The 18925-nt window shown below is 37.3% G+C and overlaps 1 long non-coding RNA gene across 1 annotated transcript; it reads left to right on the forward strand.

Annotated features, from left to right (window-relative positions):
• The first annotated feature begins 17861 nt into the window (after nucleotides 1-17861).
• LOC145612559 (uncharacterized) lies at nucleotides 17862-18612 on the forward strand. Its single transcript, XR_014106642.1, has 3 exons — nucleotides 17862-17935; nucleotides 18119-18170; nucleotides 18307-18612. It is a non-coding gene; the product is annotated as an uncharacterized LOC145612559 (long non-coding RNA).
• Nucleotides 18613-18925: the final 313 nt, after the last annotated feature.

Here is an 18925-nt window from a genome sequence, read left to right on the forward strand (position 1 = left end):
AACAAGAACAACAACAACAACAACAACAACAACAACAACAACAACAACAACAACAACAACAACAACAACAACAACAACAACAACAACAACAACAACAACAACAACAACAACAACAACAACAATAACAATCATCATCATCATTATCATCATCATCCTAGTGAGGTCACTGCCCCTAAACTCATGAAGAAATTGGCAGATATAAAACACATAAAGGTTACCGCATATGTAGAATCCACCTTCTCGTTGTCTTTTCGTTAATCAACATTGTGGAGATCGCATTAAGGAGTTCACACCTCAGCTTGGCTACGGGCTGTCCCTAATTCTAGGTTAGGTCATGCTACCGGATGGGTTATCCATAATTCTCTTTCTTGATGCCATGCTCTGCATATTCTAGGGTTTTTACTTGGGATATTTTATGCGACCATGCGGTTTCATGTGCTGGTATTGTAGCTATTAAACATTGGCATCATCTTTTTTGGGATACCCTTATTCATATTTGCTACAAATTTGGGATTTTAGTAAGAAAAGAGGTTATTATAGGATTGTCTGGTGTGAATGACGGGGCCCTCAAACCTGCCGATGTGTTACTTTATTCATAGGATCGTGGTCGTGATGTATGTGTCGACTTCACATGGTCTAGTTCTTTTACACATACAGGGCTAGCTGACTTTGTTCTTGGACGGGTTGTGGCAGATGCGGCTCATCGGAAGTGGGTTAAGTATGAAGCATGTTGTAAGGCGAATGGATTTGATTTCATTCCCTTCTCCTTTTCTTCACTTTGGAAATTAGAGAAGTAGGCTGAAGCGAGTTTAGAGGTTCTCGACGACTCATGACAATTGGGCTCGTGGAGGAGCTTATATCATCACTAGGTTGGGCTTTGCTATTGCGAGAGGAGTGGGAGCCCAGATTGTATCTTGACTTCCCACTAATTTATTGTAGGATGTATGACTTTTATTTTTGAGATATAATAATAATAATAATAATAATAATAATAATAATAATAATAATAATAATAATAATAATAATAATAATAATAATAATAATAATAATAATAATAACAATCATCATCATCATCATCATCATCCTAGTGAGGCCACTTATGAAGATATTGGCAGATATAAAATTCATAAAGGTTACCGCATATGTAGAATCCACCTTCTCTTTGTCTGCTCGTTAACCAGCATTGTGGAGATCGCAGCTAGGAGTTCACACCTCTGCTAGGCTACGGGCTATCCCTATTTATGGGTTAGGTCAGACGATGAACGCAAAGACATACCGATGTGTGCTGTGCTACCGGATGGGTTTTCCATTATTCTCTTTCTTGATGCCATGCTTCGCTTGTTCTCGGGTTTTTACTTGGGATATTTTACGCGACCACACTATTTCATGTGCTGGAATTGTAGGTATTAAACATCGGCATCATATTTTTCGGGATACCCTTGTTTATATTTGCTACAAATTTGGGATTTCATTAAGAAAAGAGGTTGACATGGGATTGTCTGGTGTGAATGACGGGGCCCTAAGACCTGCCGATGTCTTAAGTTTTTCATGGGATCGTGGTCGTGATGTATGTGTCGACTTCAGAGGGTCTTTTTATTTGACACATACAGGGCTAGCTGACTTTGTTCTTGGACGAGTTGTGGCTGATGCGGCTCATCGAAAGTGGGTTAAGTGTGAAGCTTGTTGTAAGGTGAATGGATTTTGTTTCATTACCTTCTATTTTTCCTCTCTTGGGAAATTAGAGAAGTAGGCTGAAGCGAGTTCAGAAGTTCTCGACGACACAAGACAATTGGGCTCGTGCGGCAGCTCATATCTTCACTAGGTTAGGCTTTGCTATTGCTAGAGGAGTGGGAGCCCAAATTATATCTTGACTTCCCACTAATTTATTGTAGGATGTATCACTTTTATTTTTGAGATATAATAATAACAATAATAATAATAATAATAATAATAATAATAATAATAATAATAATAATAATAATAATAATAATAATAATAATAATAATCATCTTCATCATCATCATAATCCTAGTGAAGTCATTGCCCCTAAAGTCATGAAGAAATTGGCAGATATATAATTTATAAACGTTATCGCATCTGTAGAATCCACCTTCTCTTTGTCTACTCGTTAATCTGCATTGTGGAGATTGTAGCAAGGAGTTCACACTGCTGCCTGGCTACGGACTGTCCCTATTTCTGGGTTAGGTTAGACGATGAACGCAAAGACATACCGATGTGTGTTGTGCTACCGGATGGGTTTTCCATTATTTTCTTTCTTAATTGCATGCTCTGCTTGTTCTCGGGTTTTTACTTAAGATATTTTAGGCGACCACGCGGTTTCATGTGCTGGTATTGTAGGTATTAAACATCGGCATCATGTTTTTTGGGATACCCTTGTTGATATTTGCTACAAATTTGGGATTTCAGTAAGAAAAGAGGTTGACATAGGATTGTCTGGTGTGAATGACGGGGCCCTCAGTCCTGCCGATGTGTTATTTTATTCATGGGATCGTGGTCGTGATGTATGTGTCGACATCACAGGATCTTGTTCTTTGACACATACAAGGCTAGCTGACTTTGTTCTTGGACGGGTTGTGGCGGATGCGGCTCATGGGAAGTGGGTTAAGTATGAAGCTTGTTGTAAGGCGAATGGATTTGGTTTCATTCCCTTCTCCTTTTCTTCTATTTTGAAATTAGAGAAGTAGGTTGTTGCGTTGTTGAAGCGAGTTTTGATGTTCTCGATGACACAAGACAATTGGGCTCGTGCGATAGTTCATATCTTCACTAGTTTAGGCTTTGCTATAACGAGAGGAGTGGGAGCCCATATTGTATCTTGACTTCCCACTAATTTATTGTAGGATGTATGACTTTTATTTTTGAAATATAATAATAATAATAATAATAATAATAAACTTTTATTTTTATTCTGCAGGTGATGTTCGTCACTATGCTTTTCTTGCTTCTCGGTTGCAGTCTGCTGGGTTGCAGACACAACTTCTTCGGCATGCTGGCATTGTTGGTCTTTGACGAGCCTTTAAGGATGCGTTGTGTTTGTTTAATGGAACAGTGGAGTCTGACATTTTGAGTAATCCTAGTGAGGTCGCTGCCCCTAAACACATGAAGAAATTGGCAGATATGTATTTCACAAAGATTACCGCTTCTGCAGAATCTGCTTATTCTTTAACTCCTCGACAATCAGCATTATGGAAATCACAGCAGGGTGATCATACCTCAGCTTGGCTTCGGGCGGTTCCTATTTCGGGGTTGGGTCAGACGATGAACGCTAAGACTTATCGATGTGTGTTGTCCTATCGGTTGGGTGTTCCTTTATTCTCTGTCTCGACGTCGTGCTCTGCTTGTTCGAGGGTTTTTGCTAGAGATATTTTCGGTGATCACGCGGTGTCTTGTGCTGGTATTGTGGGTATTAAACATCGGCATAATGTCGTTCGGGATACCCTTGTTGATGTTTGCTATCGTTCTGGGATTTCGGCGAGAAAGGAGGTTGACATTGGGTTGGCTGGAGGGAACGACGAGGCCCTCAGACCTGCGGATGTGTTACTTTATTCATGGGATCGTGGTCGCGATGTCTGTGTTGATTTGACAGGGTCTTCTCCTTTGACACAGTCGGGGCTATCTGACTTTATTCCTGGGCGCGTTGTGACTGATGCTGCTCATCGGAAGCGGGTTAAGTATGAAGCTCGATGTCAGGTGATTGGATATGGTTTCATTCCCTTCTCCTTTTCTTCGCTTGGGGAATTAGAGAAGGAGGCTGTTGCGTTACTGAAGCGGATTCAGAGGTTCTCGTCGACGCACGACATTGGGGCTCGTGCTGCAGCTCATATCTTCACTAGGGTAGGATTTGCTATAGCTAGAGGAGTGGGGGCCCAAATTGTATCTCGGCTTCCCACTAATTTATTGTAGGTTGTATGATTTTGTTTTTGAGATAATAATAATAATAATAATAATAATAATAATAATAATAATAATAATAATTATTATTATTATTATTATTATTATTATTATTATTATTATTATTATTATTATTATTATTATTATCACAATAATAAGATCAAAATTTGGTGTCTACAAGCGATCGATATGGTACGAGCCAGCCCCTCTTAGGGGCAAATGTTTGGGGTAAAAAATACCCCAACACGTGGTCCAATCCCGTAGTGACATGTGGTTCAATCAAATGGCGACACGTGTCCTTGTGGAAAGATATAACACGTGTCATGACATAAAGATAACTTTAAAAGAGAGGATAGGGCCTTCTTACATCAGGAGGCCCAAATCCTGAGAAAGCCAAAAAACGGCGCCCCTATTAGACACGTGTCTCATCCTTATTACGCTGCTAATCAGAGCATGGAATTCTAGGGTATTAACCCTAAAGGGGCACACTTTCCCACCCCTACAAATACCACAACCATTTATGATGGGAGGGGTGAATTGTGACATAACATTCTAAGAGCATTAAAAGAGCTCCAACTTCTCTCTACTTTCTCTCTCTAGATATTTAGTTTTCTGATCACTAACTTGATCGTCGGAGGCGAATATTCGTTGTTTTGTAGGTTTCAAGACTTTTCGACTGTATACACGACCATTGTTCCCGAGGAAATTCTAAAAAACCCTAAAACATGAATGATTTTGGATTAATACATTTTAGGTAAGGTTAGAAATAAAGTCAAGGCTTAAGGAAACTTAACGAGACTCTTCAACTCTTTACCAAACTCGTCAATCAAAACGTGAAAGATACTCATCAGCGGGTTTGATTTTTGGGGTGACACAATTAGGTGTCTACACCCTAAACAGAAAATTCACATTCATAGATGAGAATGAATCAAAATCCCAGAAAATTAAGAAACACTAAAAAAAAAAAAGAGGAGAAATTCTACATCATACCCGTGAGGTATTGACTATTCCACGTTGCACCACTCCCTTTTAAGAGTTCCACGTTGTAACCTCAAGGTCCCAAAAGTGATTAAGTTGTACCCTTGCCGTTATCCCTCCGTTACATGTTGAAGTTAGTGGGGCCCACATTACACCTATTTATTTTTTTTCTCAATTTTTGTGCTAAAAAATTTCCCATTAAAGGTTTTAGGGGTGAATTTGTTCTTAAAGGAACCAAATTGAGCTCGTATTTTGCAAAAAAGTAACGTAAAAGTCCCGTTTTATGAACTCTAAATTTAACTATGAGAATTCAAATCCACAAAACAAGACTTTTTCGTTTTTTTTTTTTTTTTTTTTTTTTTTTTTTTTTTTTTTTTTTTGCAAAATCCAAGCTCAATTTGGATCCTTTAGGGCTAAAATGACCCCTAAACCTTTAATGGGACATTTTTTAGCACGAAAATCGAGAAAAAAAAATTAAATAGGTGTAAAGTGGCCCTACTAACGGCAACATGTAACGAAAGGATAACGACAAGGGTACAGCTTAATCACTTTTGGAACCTTGAGGTTATAGCGTGGAACTTTTCCTAGAGAGGGGCACAACGTGGAATAGTCAATACCTCAGAGGTATTATGTAGAATTTCCCAAAAAAAAAAGAAAAAGAAAAAGAAAAATTGGGACAGACTCCCACATATGGAGAGAACAAAGAAAATAAAATACATTAAACCAAGCAAAAGCTTAACGAAACTAAAGAAAAAGGAAATTAGACTATTTTCGACCTAAACGGCCAAGAAATCTAAAAACCCTAATAAAAAAGTAGAGAGCAGGGAGGGGAGAGAAGATTTTTCAATCATTCTTATTTGTAGTTCTTTTGTATAATTTCAACAAAAATATATATCCTTTCAATAATCAAAAGAAAAAATAACATCTTTAACATTTCTTAAACATATATCAAAATAAACATGAAAATATTCTTTTATCTACCATAACATATAACTCATGCACAAATATACAAAATTTGACCATGCTTGTTGGTGTGGTACGTGTTGGAATATTGATGAAAATTTAAGGTTATTCAAATATACATTTTTTAACATGGGTTAGATCAAGCTAGCAAGACATGCTATTTATGAATGAAATTATGATCACCTCTAATCGACATACATTAAAATAAATCTTATAGATTTGTATATAGACTAATTAATTTCGAAGGATACTAGAATTCCATAGCTTTTTAATTAATTTCTTTTATATTTTTTTACAAAGTCTATTTAGTTAATAAATTCTTTTATTAATGTTATAGATTGTGCCAATTCGTGATTCATAAAGTCGATCATGAGCTATATCGCCTATGACTAATTAAATCTGATTATGGTGTGTTTGGATTCTATAATTTCATTTGAAATTCCGGAATTGGGACAATTATAGTGTTTGGATGTCCAAGAATTTCGAATGAGGAATTTGCCCAAATTATACAACTACCAAGTAATAACCCATGAAGGTAAGGATTTCAAATGACAAGGTAAACCATGTCAATTGAAATACTCAAATTCAATAATTCAAATGATGCATTTGAAATGAAATCTATCTTCCCAAACACAACCTTAAGGTATTCACTGTCCTTACAATCATACCTTACAAAAAGGTGTTTTTTTTTTTAATTACAAAGCCTTTAAGTTTAGTATAACCATGCATTACATTATTTACGTGTGATCTAAGCTATTCAATAATCAATCAATAATCAATAACTATATACTAAAAGACACACCAGCAATGACAAGTGTCATCATCTGGTGTGTCCTTAAATGTATTTTTTATTTTCTTTTATTTCCATGGAAAAAATATTCTTTTAAATAAAGTTTAATGAGGTAAAAAAAAATTGACTAAAATGTAAACAACCTTAATCGTATGTGTAAGGAGGGCGTTCCCATCGTAAGGGGATCCTTCCTTAGATGCACATTGGCCCTTTAAAAGTCTAGGACTTTACACTTGTTCGGGTGTATTAGGATTTGAATTCCTGACTGTTTAGGGGACCTTGAATTAGAATTGATCTTGTCATCACGCTTTTTTATAAGAAACAAGTAGGGAGTCACCAATGAGTTTTAGGAAAACTCATAAACCTCGTTCATGCCTTTCTCCCATGTGGAATTCATGGGATAATTAGCACGAATCGTAAGTTTACCCATGCCAAAATTGGTATACATAAACCAGAAATGAGTTTGGGAGCGAGGGTACTAAAATAACGTTCCTTTTAGGGAGGAATCACTATTCTAGCCCTAGTGCGGCCTCCACTAGCTCTTCCTTTTTCAAAATTTCATCACCAAACAATATATGAAACGCGATACCTAAAACTAATTTATTTGATTTTATTTACACGCATTAATCATGTAGGAATTACATTGCAAAAGTCATTATTCTTATTTAATCAATATACGTGAAAGAACAATAAATAAACAATATTTGCCTTGTCTTAAGTGATAAAACAACAAATAATTATTCAAATTCTAGTCTTGATTAACGAAAGAGTACTATGTAAATTAATTAATTAAAAGTTTTTTTTTTAAAGAGATCAAACAACACTAATTAATCAATTAAAGTTATTTAAACAATAAAAGAAAAGTGATTTATCTAAGTGCTCAGGAAACTAACCGTTCTTCTTTTATGCTAAATCTCCGTCTTATGCGTTTATAGACTTTCTTTCTTCTTTGTACCTTCAAGAGATTCAATGGATGGATTAGGGTTGAATATTATTTGGTAATAAAGAGGGAAAAGTAGTATGATAGTAAGAAGGTTTGAGAGAGATTAGGGTTTTCAGAATGTAGGGTTTAGTATTCTGATTTTTCTGTGTGTTTAGTGCTGAACGAAGACCCCTATTTATAGGCGTAGAAATCTAGGTTTAGGTTTTTAGAGCTGCGGCTTCAGGTGGCGCGCACAACTCTATGAGTCGCGCTGGGTGCCGCGCGCATCTTAATGAGTCGCGCGCGCCAGGTGCGCGCAACTTATTAAGTTGCGCTGGTTTGGGGTTTGCCTTATACGAAAGCGTGTTTTTAAAACTTTCATAACTTTTGATTGCAAAGTTGGATTCAAGAGTTTGAGATATCATTGGAAAGATATGGATGTCTACTTTCCAATTCCATTAGATTTATTTTTAAATCTGTTATGGATCAAAAGATATGGCCGTTGGAGTGCAAGGGTGTCGGTTTTAAGGCCCCATTTAGTGTTTTAATCATATCTTCTTCATTTTAGCTCAGAATTGGGCTTACAAGAAACCATTAGAAAGTTCTTTGAAAGGTTTATTCATTTATATAGGCCTTGAATGAGATTTTTATGTTTGTTTCATTTGTTTGGCTTGGTTTTTCAACAATGCATGTACCATTGGATCCAATCATTTCATTTAACGCATTTGGGTCCGTTATTAATCAAGTTTAAACATGTATGAACATGTTTGAGGCCTAATTAGTAATCGGACAAGGATCTAACATAAATTGGTCTCAAATATGAGTTTTAACTTACTTCATAATTCTTTTCATAGTCCATAAACACTTCAACTTTGATTTAGCATGAAGAACGGATTTTTGTAACATCATCGCACTTCCTTTCGGGACAAGAGGCCAATAGTAGGTGTTTACACTTAGCCCCCACTTTGATCAAGTCTATAATAGACGATGATCAATGTAGTTAAGGAAAAAAATCCGAGACTCATTATTTGAAGTTCCCTAAGAATAGAGAATCTTTCAGAAATGTTAAGGATGTCGAAACGATCCTTGGTTCGCTAAGTGTTTGAAACAAGTAGCTATTAAGGCTAGAAAAAGTTATCTCTAGTCTCAACGCGCAAAAGAATCTAGATTTATACTTTGCATTTTGTAGAACACTTTCACAAGTAAAGGTAATCTGGCTGATGTCTAGTCATGAGAAGAGATCGATTTAAAAAAGGAGTAAAGGGGATGATTTCCTCTTAATCAGATCATCGTTGGTCTAAATTCCCTCGATATGTGATGAGTGACATTTATGTCACTCCTAAGGAGTAGTTTTAGAGTCTTTTCCGTGTTTATTTTCCCTTATTTTCCTTTTATTCTCTTGTTTTCTCTTTAATAAAGTTTCTAGTTTATTTTGGTAATTTTGGAGTGTTTTAGTTTATTTTCTTTATTTTATTAGTTTTAGTCTATTTTCGTATTTTATTTTACTTTATTTGCTTGTATATTTTTTGTTTTATTTTTATTAGTTTAGTTTTATGTCTCTTATTTTCTATTTCATTTTATTTATTTCTATTTTATTTATTTTATTCTATTTGTCGTGGTTTTGTTTTATTTCGTCCTTTGTTTATTTTCATTTTATTTTATTTTATCTTTGTCTCGATTCTCCCTTGTTTTTATTTGGTTGTGTAGGATCGTGCTCGGAGGTCGGAGGCTCGGGTCAAAGGTGTCAATCCAAGAAGCTTTCAAGCCTCAAAGCTGCTGCCCAATCTTAACCATCACCACACCCCCTTATCCTCCACCACAACAACACCTCCATCTCCCCTGCTCCCTCACGCACACAACAGCAGCCGCACCACCACCAATCCGCAACTAATTAAGCTCCCCTGCTCCCTGCTACACCACCACAGCCCAGACCAGCCTGCAACCCCGCAAACACCACACACACCAGCACCAATTCACTCACCTGCTGCCACCCTCACACCACCACACAGCTGCCGCAACATCCCTTCTCCAATTCGTAACCCCCTGCTCACACCACCTCACACGACCACAACCAAACACCACACACAACCGGCGCTCACCCTTCACCAATAACCCCTCACAATCCGCCGCACTCGCAACATTCACAAGCAGCAGCACTTTGCGCCACATCAAACCACCAATTAAGCAACCAATCGACCCAAAAATCAGAGCAATTCACAAATTAATCAAGTTCGAGCAAATCAATGAGGGTTCGGCCGAACGTCGAGTTAGAGACTTTGGGGGTTTTGTTATTCGAAGAGGAGTGGTCGAACATACCCATGGTTCGACCGAACCAACCTCGTAGTTCGGTCGAACCAACCATCGGTTCGATCGAACCAATCCACGAGCTTCACACGTGGTTATTAATGAAGATCAACCGGTCTAATAACGATGATGATGATGCAATTGGTGATGATAGCCATTGATTTGGAGCATTGATTATGATCGATGGTGGTGATTCAATGATGATTATTGATGAACAGTGGTAATGATGAAGATGCGCTTCAATGGAGTTAGCTTCATTTTGGAAGAAGGAGAATTGGGGGTCTGACTTGTTTTCTTTGTTATTTTTCCTCTTTGTTTTATTTTTATTTCTTTTCCTTTCCTTTTTTGATTTCTTTTCTCTTTTATTTATTTTCTCTTTTATTTTCTTTTTATTTCCTTCTTTTTTCTATTTTTCCTAGTTTTATTAAGTTAGTATAAATACCCATTTTTTGGGGTGATAAAGGGGATATTGAATAACTATCTATTCTACTATCTAATTAGTTTTAGGTTAGGTTAGGATTAGTCTTAATTGGTAGAGAGAGAAAGTGTGGTTTTCTTCATTAATGAACTTGGATTTTGAAGAAGGAGCTTGTTCAAATCTTTGTAGACCTTCATCTTCAATTAATGAGCAATCTCTTACTCTTTCTCTTTACCTTTGTTTTTGATTTTGCTTATTTGCTTTTATTTTTCTTCTTTGCTTATTAATCATGTTGATGCTTATTGATTTGATGATTGATATTGTTTTCAACATGATTTGTGAGTAGTCACCTAGCCAAGGTGACGAGAGGAAAACTAGGTCGTTATCTAATCTTCCCTCGGTCAAACTAAATTTATAAACACTTAACAAACCTAAATACGAGTATAGAGGCAAGTCAAGGGTCGAACCCAAAGGAACGGTAATGTTCAAGCACTTTCAATTATGCGCCTAAGCTAGGTCGAAAACGAAGGTAAGAGAGAATACTAACAACTAACAAAACAAGTAACCAAGGAAATAAAACACTAGGAATGGGGATCAACAGGTAATCATGTCAATTGCAACAACTTGGAAGATTATGCCAATCAAAGGTTGTGAGGACTAATGAAAAGAGCAATCAATTGGAATCAAAGAGCTATCTCCTAATTGTTAAGCTAGGGTTCACTATGAATAACAAACTATGAGAATCACAATCAAAACCAATCGATAATTGCAATTCCTAAATCAATTGTTCATGTCATTAGCAATTACAATGCAATCTAGCATAATTCTCAAGGCCTAATCGAATTACACCATGCAAACTTACATTAATCTCAACAATTAATCAACACAATCCCCAAATTAATCACAATTAATCAATCATACAAGTTTCACCCAATTCCTAGCCAACAACTACTCAAACAACATCATCAAATCAACTATCAACTATAGAGAACAAGAATCAACAAAATATCAAGAACAATTACTCTAATCAAACATCAAATATCAAAATCAAACCAAATAAACATCAAATTAAACAAAGCAATTGAATGAGATAGAGTTTAGAAATGCTCATTGATAATTAAGAAGATCTCCAACACAATTGTCACACTTGCATCTTTAATCTCTCAATCACCATTAAAATTCCTCACTTTCTCTCTCTAAAACTACTCATAATCTAGCCTAATCTAAAGATAGAAGCTCTCAACCTAAGAGAGAGAAAACTATTCTAAAACTAAAGAATTACATGAATGAATAATAAAGGAAACCAAAAACTATATAAACAAAAGGAGAAAAGAAGCTTAAAATCGTAAAAGATCCAGAAACCCGCGCCCGCGGAGAAATCGGCCGCGCCCGCGGAGGGGAACTGACACCCCGATAGCCGCGCCCGCGACCCAAGCCCGCGCCAGCAGAGCCAAGGCCCGCGCCCTCGGGGAGCCCTCGGGGAGCCCTCGGGACAACCGCGGGTGCTTACTGCCCAAATACGGCAGTTTTGGAGCTGCAGCAACCCCGCGCCCGCGGGTACTGTAGCCCGCGCCCGCGGCAGTTTTCCAAGGCCAACTTCAGAAGGCTGTAACTTCCGATCTAAGAATCGTATGAAGGCGTGCGACCTGTCATTGGAAATTTCTTCAAGTCTAGTTTCCAACCCAACTTGAATCACCCTAATCCAATCTGTAGAACTTGAGATATGACTAAAACAATGCACAAAGGTCCTATTTGATACTTTGCAATCCTTCGTTTTCCTATATTTCAAACTCAAATTCAATTCCGAAAAGTGCATATTGATCCTAGGGGGTGCTATTTTCAATTCCCATGCATATAGCCCGCGACGTACCTACAAAACAAGACAAAGAAACAGAGAAGCAAGAGAAATAGCCGAGAAATGAATAAAATGATAAGAAAGCCATTAAAAGCATGCATTTCTCTAAACTAACACAAAAACACGGGAATCGAGCATTATTCTCTAAAAACATGACATAAACGACTACAAAGGAGCATAGAAATATAAAGAAAACATAGCCTAAAGGTGCCATAAATGACACGGATCAAATTCCCCCAAGCTAAACTTTTGCTCGTCCTCGAGCAAAACAAAATCCAACCCAAGGGAAAAATGAAGACATTATTCAAGCAAAGAAAGAAACGAGAAAACTAGAGAAGATGGGAATATACACTAACTCACTTTCGTAGGAATCACGGTCAATTTTAGCAAATAAAGACAAGCCATTAAAACCCCTAGATCGCCCTAGAGGACGAGTGATGCTCTCGTAAGGGTATCCTAAGAGTTTACCCATAACTCTCATAATAATACAAACAAGGCAAAGCATGAAAAAGAAAAAAAAATACAAGAAAAGCAAACAAATGTTCATGAAAGGACTTTTGCAAATGTACAAGCACAATGAATGCAAATCTTTTTAAACAAGTAAGGGAGTGCACGCTATAAGATACCTAAGGTTGATTGAAACATAAAAATGCTAAGCATAAGAACTAGTTATCACACTCCACTTTCATCCCAAGCGGTCTTACCGCGTTCCCCCTACTAATATCATATCTCCCCATAGTGAGCATCTCATAGATTCCGCGAAGGAACCAAAAAAAGATCAAATTTTTGGGCTACTCGACATCTTGACTTCGCATCCCCTTTCCTTAGGCAATGACCCATGATTCCCTCCCCTGAATAGTGACTCAACTTTCTAGGTCGAAAGGTCTTTCCCCAAGGTTGTAACATAAGGCATAAAGGGTGAAGGTAGGCTAAAATTTAAAATTTGGAGGTTTTCCTAAAAAGTGAAGCAAAAGGGTGATCAATCCTTAACAACACGATCAAGAAATCACCAAGCAAAAGCAACACCCCAAAGTTTATTTGAAGCTACACTCACAAGAAATATATACATAAAGCGTAAACGCTTCTCCCCCAAGCTTAAATGAAGCATTGTCCTCAATGCTTAGAAGGAGAAAAGAATACATCAAAATATTTTTAAATGTTTTTCACTTTTTCAAATTTTTATTTTGTTTTGTTTTGTTTGCTATGCTTTGTCCTTGCCTCTTTCCAACTTCGGACGACTTTTTCAATTTTTGCACCTATTTGTCCATGCCTTTTATAATTAAGGACGGCTTTTACTCATACTCATTTGCCATTATTCACAAAGAAGATATAACACAAGCTTGCATCAAGGGAACCACATATCCCAACTCTTTCACCACAAACTCCATCAAGAATGATCAATTGCTTCACAAAAAACAAGAAAAGAAAGAAAATGAAACAAAAGGCCAAAGATCTAAAGATGTGGCTTGAAAAGAAGGTAATAGGCTCAAATGGTTGCAAGAAGGCAAATGTAAACCCAAAAACAAAAATGAAACAAGCTATCCTAAAAATGAAAAATACCACCCCGAAAAGATGCCCTTGCCAATAAGGATACCCATGCGAAGGTAACGGACCTTGCTGGGGCGGAAAGTAAGTATAGTTAACCAGGAGAGTGATGCTCCCTCGGTTAACCTCCGCATCATAGAGTTGTTGTTGTTGAATGAACATACCTTGTGGAATTTCGGAAATACCTCGCATTTGGGAGTAGAAGGCCTCAAAATCTTGGTCATATATGCCCTCCAAGCGAATTGCAACCCACTCATTTGGTTGCTAAGGGCCTCCAAGTCAGAGCTAGCAAATTGAGGTTGTTGCACTTTCCCTTGTTGTTGTTGTTGTTGTTGTTGTTGTTGATGTTGTTGTTGTTCTTCCTCATCTTTTTCTTCTTCTTCTTCCTCATCGGAGTCAAAGAAGGGGCGACGGAAGCTCTTGGGGACATGCCACACATTAGGGGTGTCCGTCCGGTGGAGAGATGTCAAAGATGGGTTGGGAAGGTAGCACCAATGCTTGTTATCCCGAAGCCACTCATAATGCCCCTCCTCATAATGCTTGGAGATAAATTGAATTCGCCCCAATTGTTTCATATCAAGGTACACAGAGTTGGCATCTCAAACCGGCTTGCAATATGGCCAATGATGATCAAGGTGGAGGTTGGTTAAGAGCCTAGTGACCATTCCCCCACAAGGAATCTCCTCGGTGTCCCGGTATTGCAAGGCTACACAATAAGTGGCAAAGATGTACCCCAAGTTCAACCGGCCATGATATTCTCCTCTAGTGGCCAACCATAGAATTTTGAGCTCCAATTTGCTCATCTTGCCCAACTCTTGCTTGGGGAAAACCGAGTACCCCAAAAGACGGTGAACAACCCGAAGACAAGGTTGGTACACATTGCTAATCTTGGCCCGCTTGGAGACAAACTCACCACCTCCGGAGATATCGTCCCACCAAGAATCCTGATCATACTCCTAAAAAATATAAGGCTCTAGATCCAAGATGTCACCATGAGGATCAAAATCTAGAGCGGCATTGAATTGCTCTAAGGAGTAATCGAAGAAGTTGTTGAAAATTTGGAATTGAACCCTATATTGACCTTCTACGGGAACTATCTCAACCGTAGCAAAGAACTCGAGAGTGGGCTCAACATAGGTGCGGTAGCTGTGGGAGATGAATTTTCCCATCCGAAGGTTGATCAACAACTCCCTTACATCCTCATCAATCCCCAACGCGGACATGTCAGGTTGGAAGTAGTGTCTTGTGGGCTTGAGGGAGCGGTTTTCCTTTAATTTATGGTACCGGTTCTTTTGTTTTTGATCGTGGAATTTTCTTTTGGGTGGTGGAGTAGGGTTGCGTGTTTGGGAAGTGGATGTGCTTGGGGTAGATTCATCAGTTAAGGCGTTTGTTTTGCGTTTCTTGACAAGGTTTTTGAGGACTCTCGACATGATGAACTTTAAGTGCAAGGATCACAAAAAACCAATCACAAAATTCCCACAACAATACGAAAAATCACCAACAAAGAACTTCAATATCCACCAATCACAATTCAAATCCAAATTACCAAACAACACCCAACAATCAACAACTTCTTCCCACACAATCAATAATCACAAGAAGAACCAACAATATCACAATAGCACCTTACTACCCAAACTACCAATATTCAAATTCCAAATTTCTCAACAAAATTGCTCACAAATGCTACAAAATCAACAAACAACACAATGTGAGGTGAAATCAAACAACAAACAACTCAAATAATCAACCAAAAACCAATAGCAATCATCAAAATCATCAAAGTTGGTACTACAACTATTCATGCTCATGAACAAATCAAAACTTGCAAATATATGACATAATTAAGTAATTAAAAGCTAGAGAAGATGATTATACCATATATGAAGCAAGATTGAACCACTTTTAGCCACCAATTTCCACCAAATTGAAAAACCCCAATTTATACCAAAGTATGGAGGAGAGAGATTGGAGGTTTAATTTGATGAAAGTAGTATGAATTTGATGATTTGGATGAAAATGTAGAAGGTTTTAGAGAATTTGGAGTGAAAATTTGAGTGATTTGAGTTGAAATTTGATGAGTTGTTGAAGTGTGTGGTGCGGTCTTGAGGGTTTAAGGATGATGGGGGTCGAAGCTATGAAGGAGGAATAAGGGGAAATGAAAGAAGGAAGGAAGGAAGATAAGGGGGGCACGGGCTGATGCGCGCCCGCACCAGACAGGTGCACGGCCGTAGCAGCTAGATGCGTGCCCGCACCAGCCAGGTACGCGACCAAACCAGGCACGTGCGCGCCCGCACCTGCCTAGCCCGATTCTTCTTCTTTTTTACTTCTTGGTGCGTTCATCGGTGGGTTTATCGATCAAGATTAACATTTGGGTTATTTAACCTACTGAAAGAGGCAAATTCAAATCAATATTTTAGTGGGTTCAAAATTCCAAAATAATGGTAGCACCACATGAACCCACCAAGTGCAAAATTCCTTCAACTTTAAAGCACAAAATTCCCTGTCTTACCTCACTAAAACTCTTACTCATTTTACCTAAAATTCCAATGATTTCGAATATAATCACATCAAAAACCGCAAACACCATCTCATTCCTCATGCTCACTTGATGAAATCCAATCCCAAAAATGCAACCTACAAATCCAAACAAGTAGAAAAGTGAAAGAAAAGAAACTAAAAGAAGGAAAAATAAGAAAAATTCAAAAATTAAAAAGAAAAGTTAGAAATCCCCGGGTTGCCTCTCGGGAAGCGCTTGCTTATGGTCCTAAGCTCGACCCTTCCTCCAAATCATGGAGGGTCAAAGAACACCACCTTCTTCAAGGTGGCGGAAAGAGCAAATTCCTTTTCAACTTCTAGCAACCTTTTGTTGTTGCTTGATGAAACTTCCTTCAAAGACTTTTTAATTGCAAATATTTCTTTACATAACTTCTTTCTCTCTCTCTTCTTCTTAGAATCACGAGATTTTTTCTTTGGCTTGTTGTTCATTGTAGATGGTTCCTCACCATCCATACTCATGGAAACATCCCCTTCATCTTGGGGATAGAGCTCAAACTAATGAGGGATTTCAACTTCCTCCTCGTCCATAAGCTTGGGAATCATCATTTTCTCTTCACTAACCTTCTTGCCATCAAAACTTGAAAGAGCATCATCACAATTCTCAAGAACATCGTTAGTTGAAGAATTAATCGTGCACACATTATCAATAGAGATAGGGGAATTGGCACACATAATTCCTTGCACAAGAGACAAAGACTCATGCATTGGTTTCAACTCAAAGCTTTCCTCTTTCTTACTCACTCTCAAGGTAATACGACATCCATTCACATCTATTAAGGCTCCCTGAAGTGGCTAAGAAAGGTCTTCCTAAAATTATAGGGATATGGTCATCTTCCGCAATCTCAAGCACAATGAAATCAACGGGAATAGTGAACCCTCCTATCTTAAGAGGAACATCCTCAACTCTCCCATTTGGAATCATAATAGTCCGATGGGCCAATTAAAGGGTTATTTTAGATGGGAGGAGCTCACCTAGCTTGAGTTTCTTGAAAATGGAATAAGGCATGTGTAGGGAATATTTCAAGCATTATCCCAAACTTGAACCCCACTTTGATCATACACTAAAGTACGGTGGCGTCCAAAGGGAAAGAAGCTAGAGCAAAAGAGTCACCAACAAGTTTTAGGAACTTGTAAACCGTTCACGAGGTGAAGGTTACACCCCTTAACGATCCAAGAGATCGTTAACTCCAATAGGTCTTGAACCATGACTGGTAGTTCGGGGATGAAGGTACAAATTCAACCTAAAAGAGATTGAACCTGCCCTAATAATAGACCTCTACTTTATTCTGATCGTATTCATGTGCGCTTTCTGACTAACATACAATCAATAGGCACTACTAAAAAAAGGCCTAAGGAACCAGTCATAAGACACCATATAAATTACTAATCTGGTTTCTTAGATAAAGAAACCATATATGAGAGATGTCGGGTTTCTTATGATAATAATAGGAAACCATATATCATTAAAATCTGGTTTCTTATATCAAAGGAACCTTATCCTAGAGATGTACGGTTTCTTATAGTTATGTAAAACCGATTTTATATTTATTTTAATATTTTATTTATATTCTTCAAGGTTAAGATATAAAAAGTAAAAATAATGGAAAAAAAACCATAATAAAAACTAAAACCCTATAGCCCTACGTTGTATAACCGCCGCCCACTACTCCATTTCCTCCTCTCTTATCTCTTGTATGTATCTCAGATTTCTTGATCATCTCTTATTAATTTTTATGTCAAAAATCACCTATCTCATTTCTTAATTAACCTTTTTCTATATGTTTTCTTCTATTATTATTATCCCAATCCCAATTATCATCGTCTTCTCACCGCCCCTATCTTAACGAGACTGCATTTTGAATCTTTGAATTGCAGGCAATCTCCAGGCAAAACTATTCTAACTTAACAAAACTCAAGCACAAACCAGGTCAGAGGTTTTCTTGAATAGTATTATTGTTTACGAAATTATGTTTTTTTAAATTTAAAATTAATTTAGCAATGTGTAAATACTTAATTTTTTAGGATGAAATTTGGTTGATCTTGTACTGTATTTAGTTTTGCAGTTAAACGGTGAGAATTTGACCAAGTCGCAATAAAAATGATATACAAATGAAGCATAAGCAAGTGAAGGAATTACAAACAAATAACTTGTTTGATTTAATCCAAGAAGGATCAAATTCTTTTATGAGTATTATGTTGTTACTTGAATTGTGTAAATTTGATACTAGTTGGAGGTATTTAAATATGTATTTGTAATTTGATAGTGTACTATGTTTATTTCGTCCAGTATTTTTGATACAGTAGAATGAATAGATGTAATTTTCACTATTATTCATGTACATTTAATTTTTTTTTCTTCTAATAATGAAAGTTAGAGCCTCCTGTATTAGAATGCTTTCATATGTACTAGTTAGACTAATGAGTGCATATATTTTATTCAAAAAAAGATAGATGCATTGACTTATAATAACTGATGATTTACGTGTTGAGCACTAATCATGCCGCAACGCAATAACTGAACAATCACGAAACTAATTTTTTTTTTAAATAATCAAAGAGACCAGTCATCTTTTAAAACCGGTCTCTTACACTATATCAAGGAAATCGATGATCTATAATATCCGGTTCCTTTGCCTTGGTTATTATATAGCTTTAGAAGAACCTATGAAACCTGTTATTAGG

This window comes from Chenopodium album, chromosome 3, assembly GCF_948465745.1.
Source record: "Chenopodium album chromosome 3, dcCheAlbu1.1, whole genome shotgun sequence".
Taxonomy (NCBI): Eukaryota; Viridiplantae; Streptophyta; class Magnoliopsida; order Caryophyllales; family Amaranthaceae; genus Chenopodium; species Chenopodium album.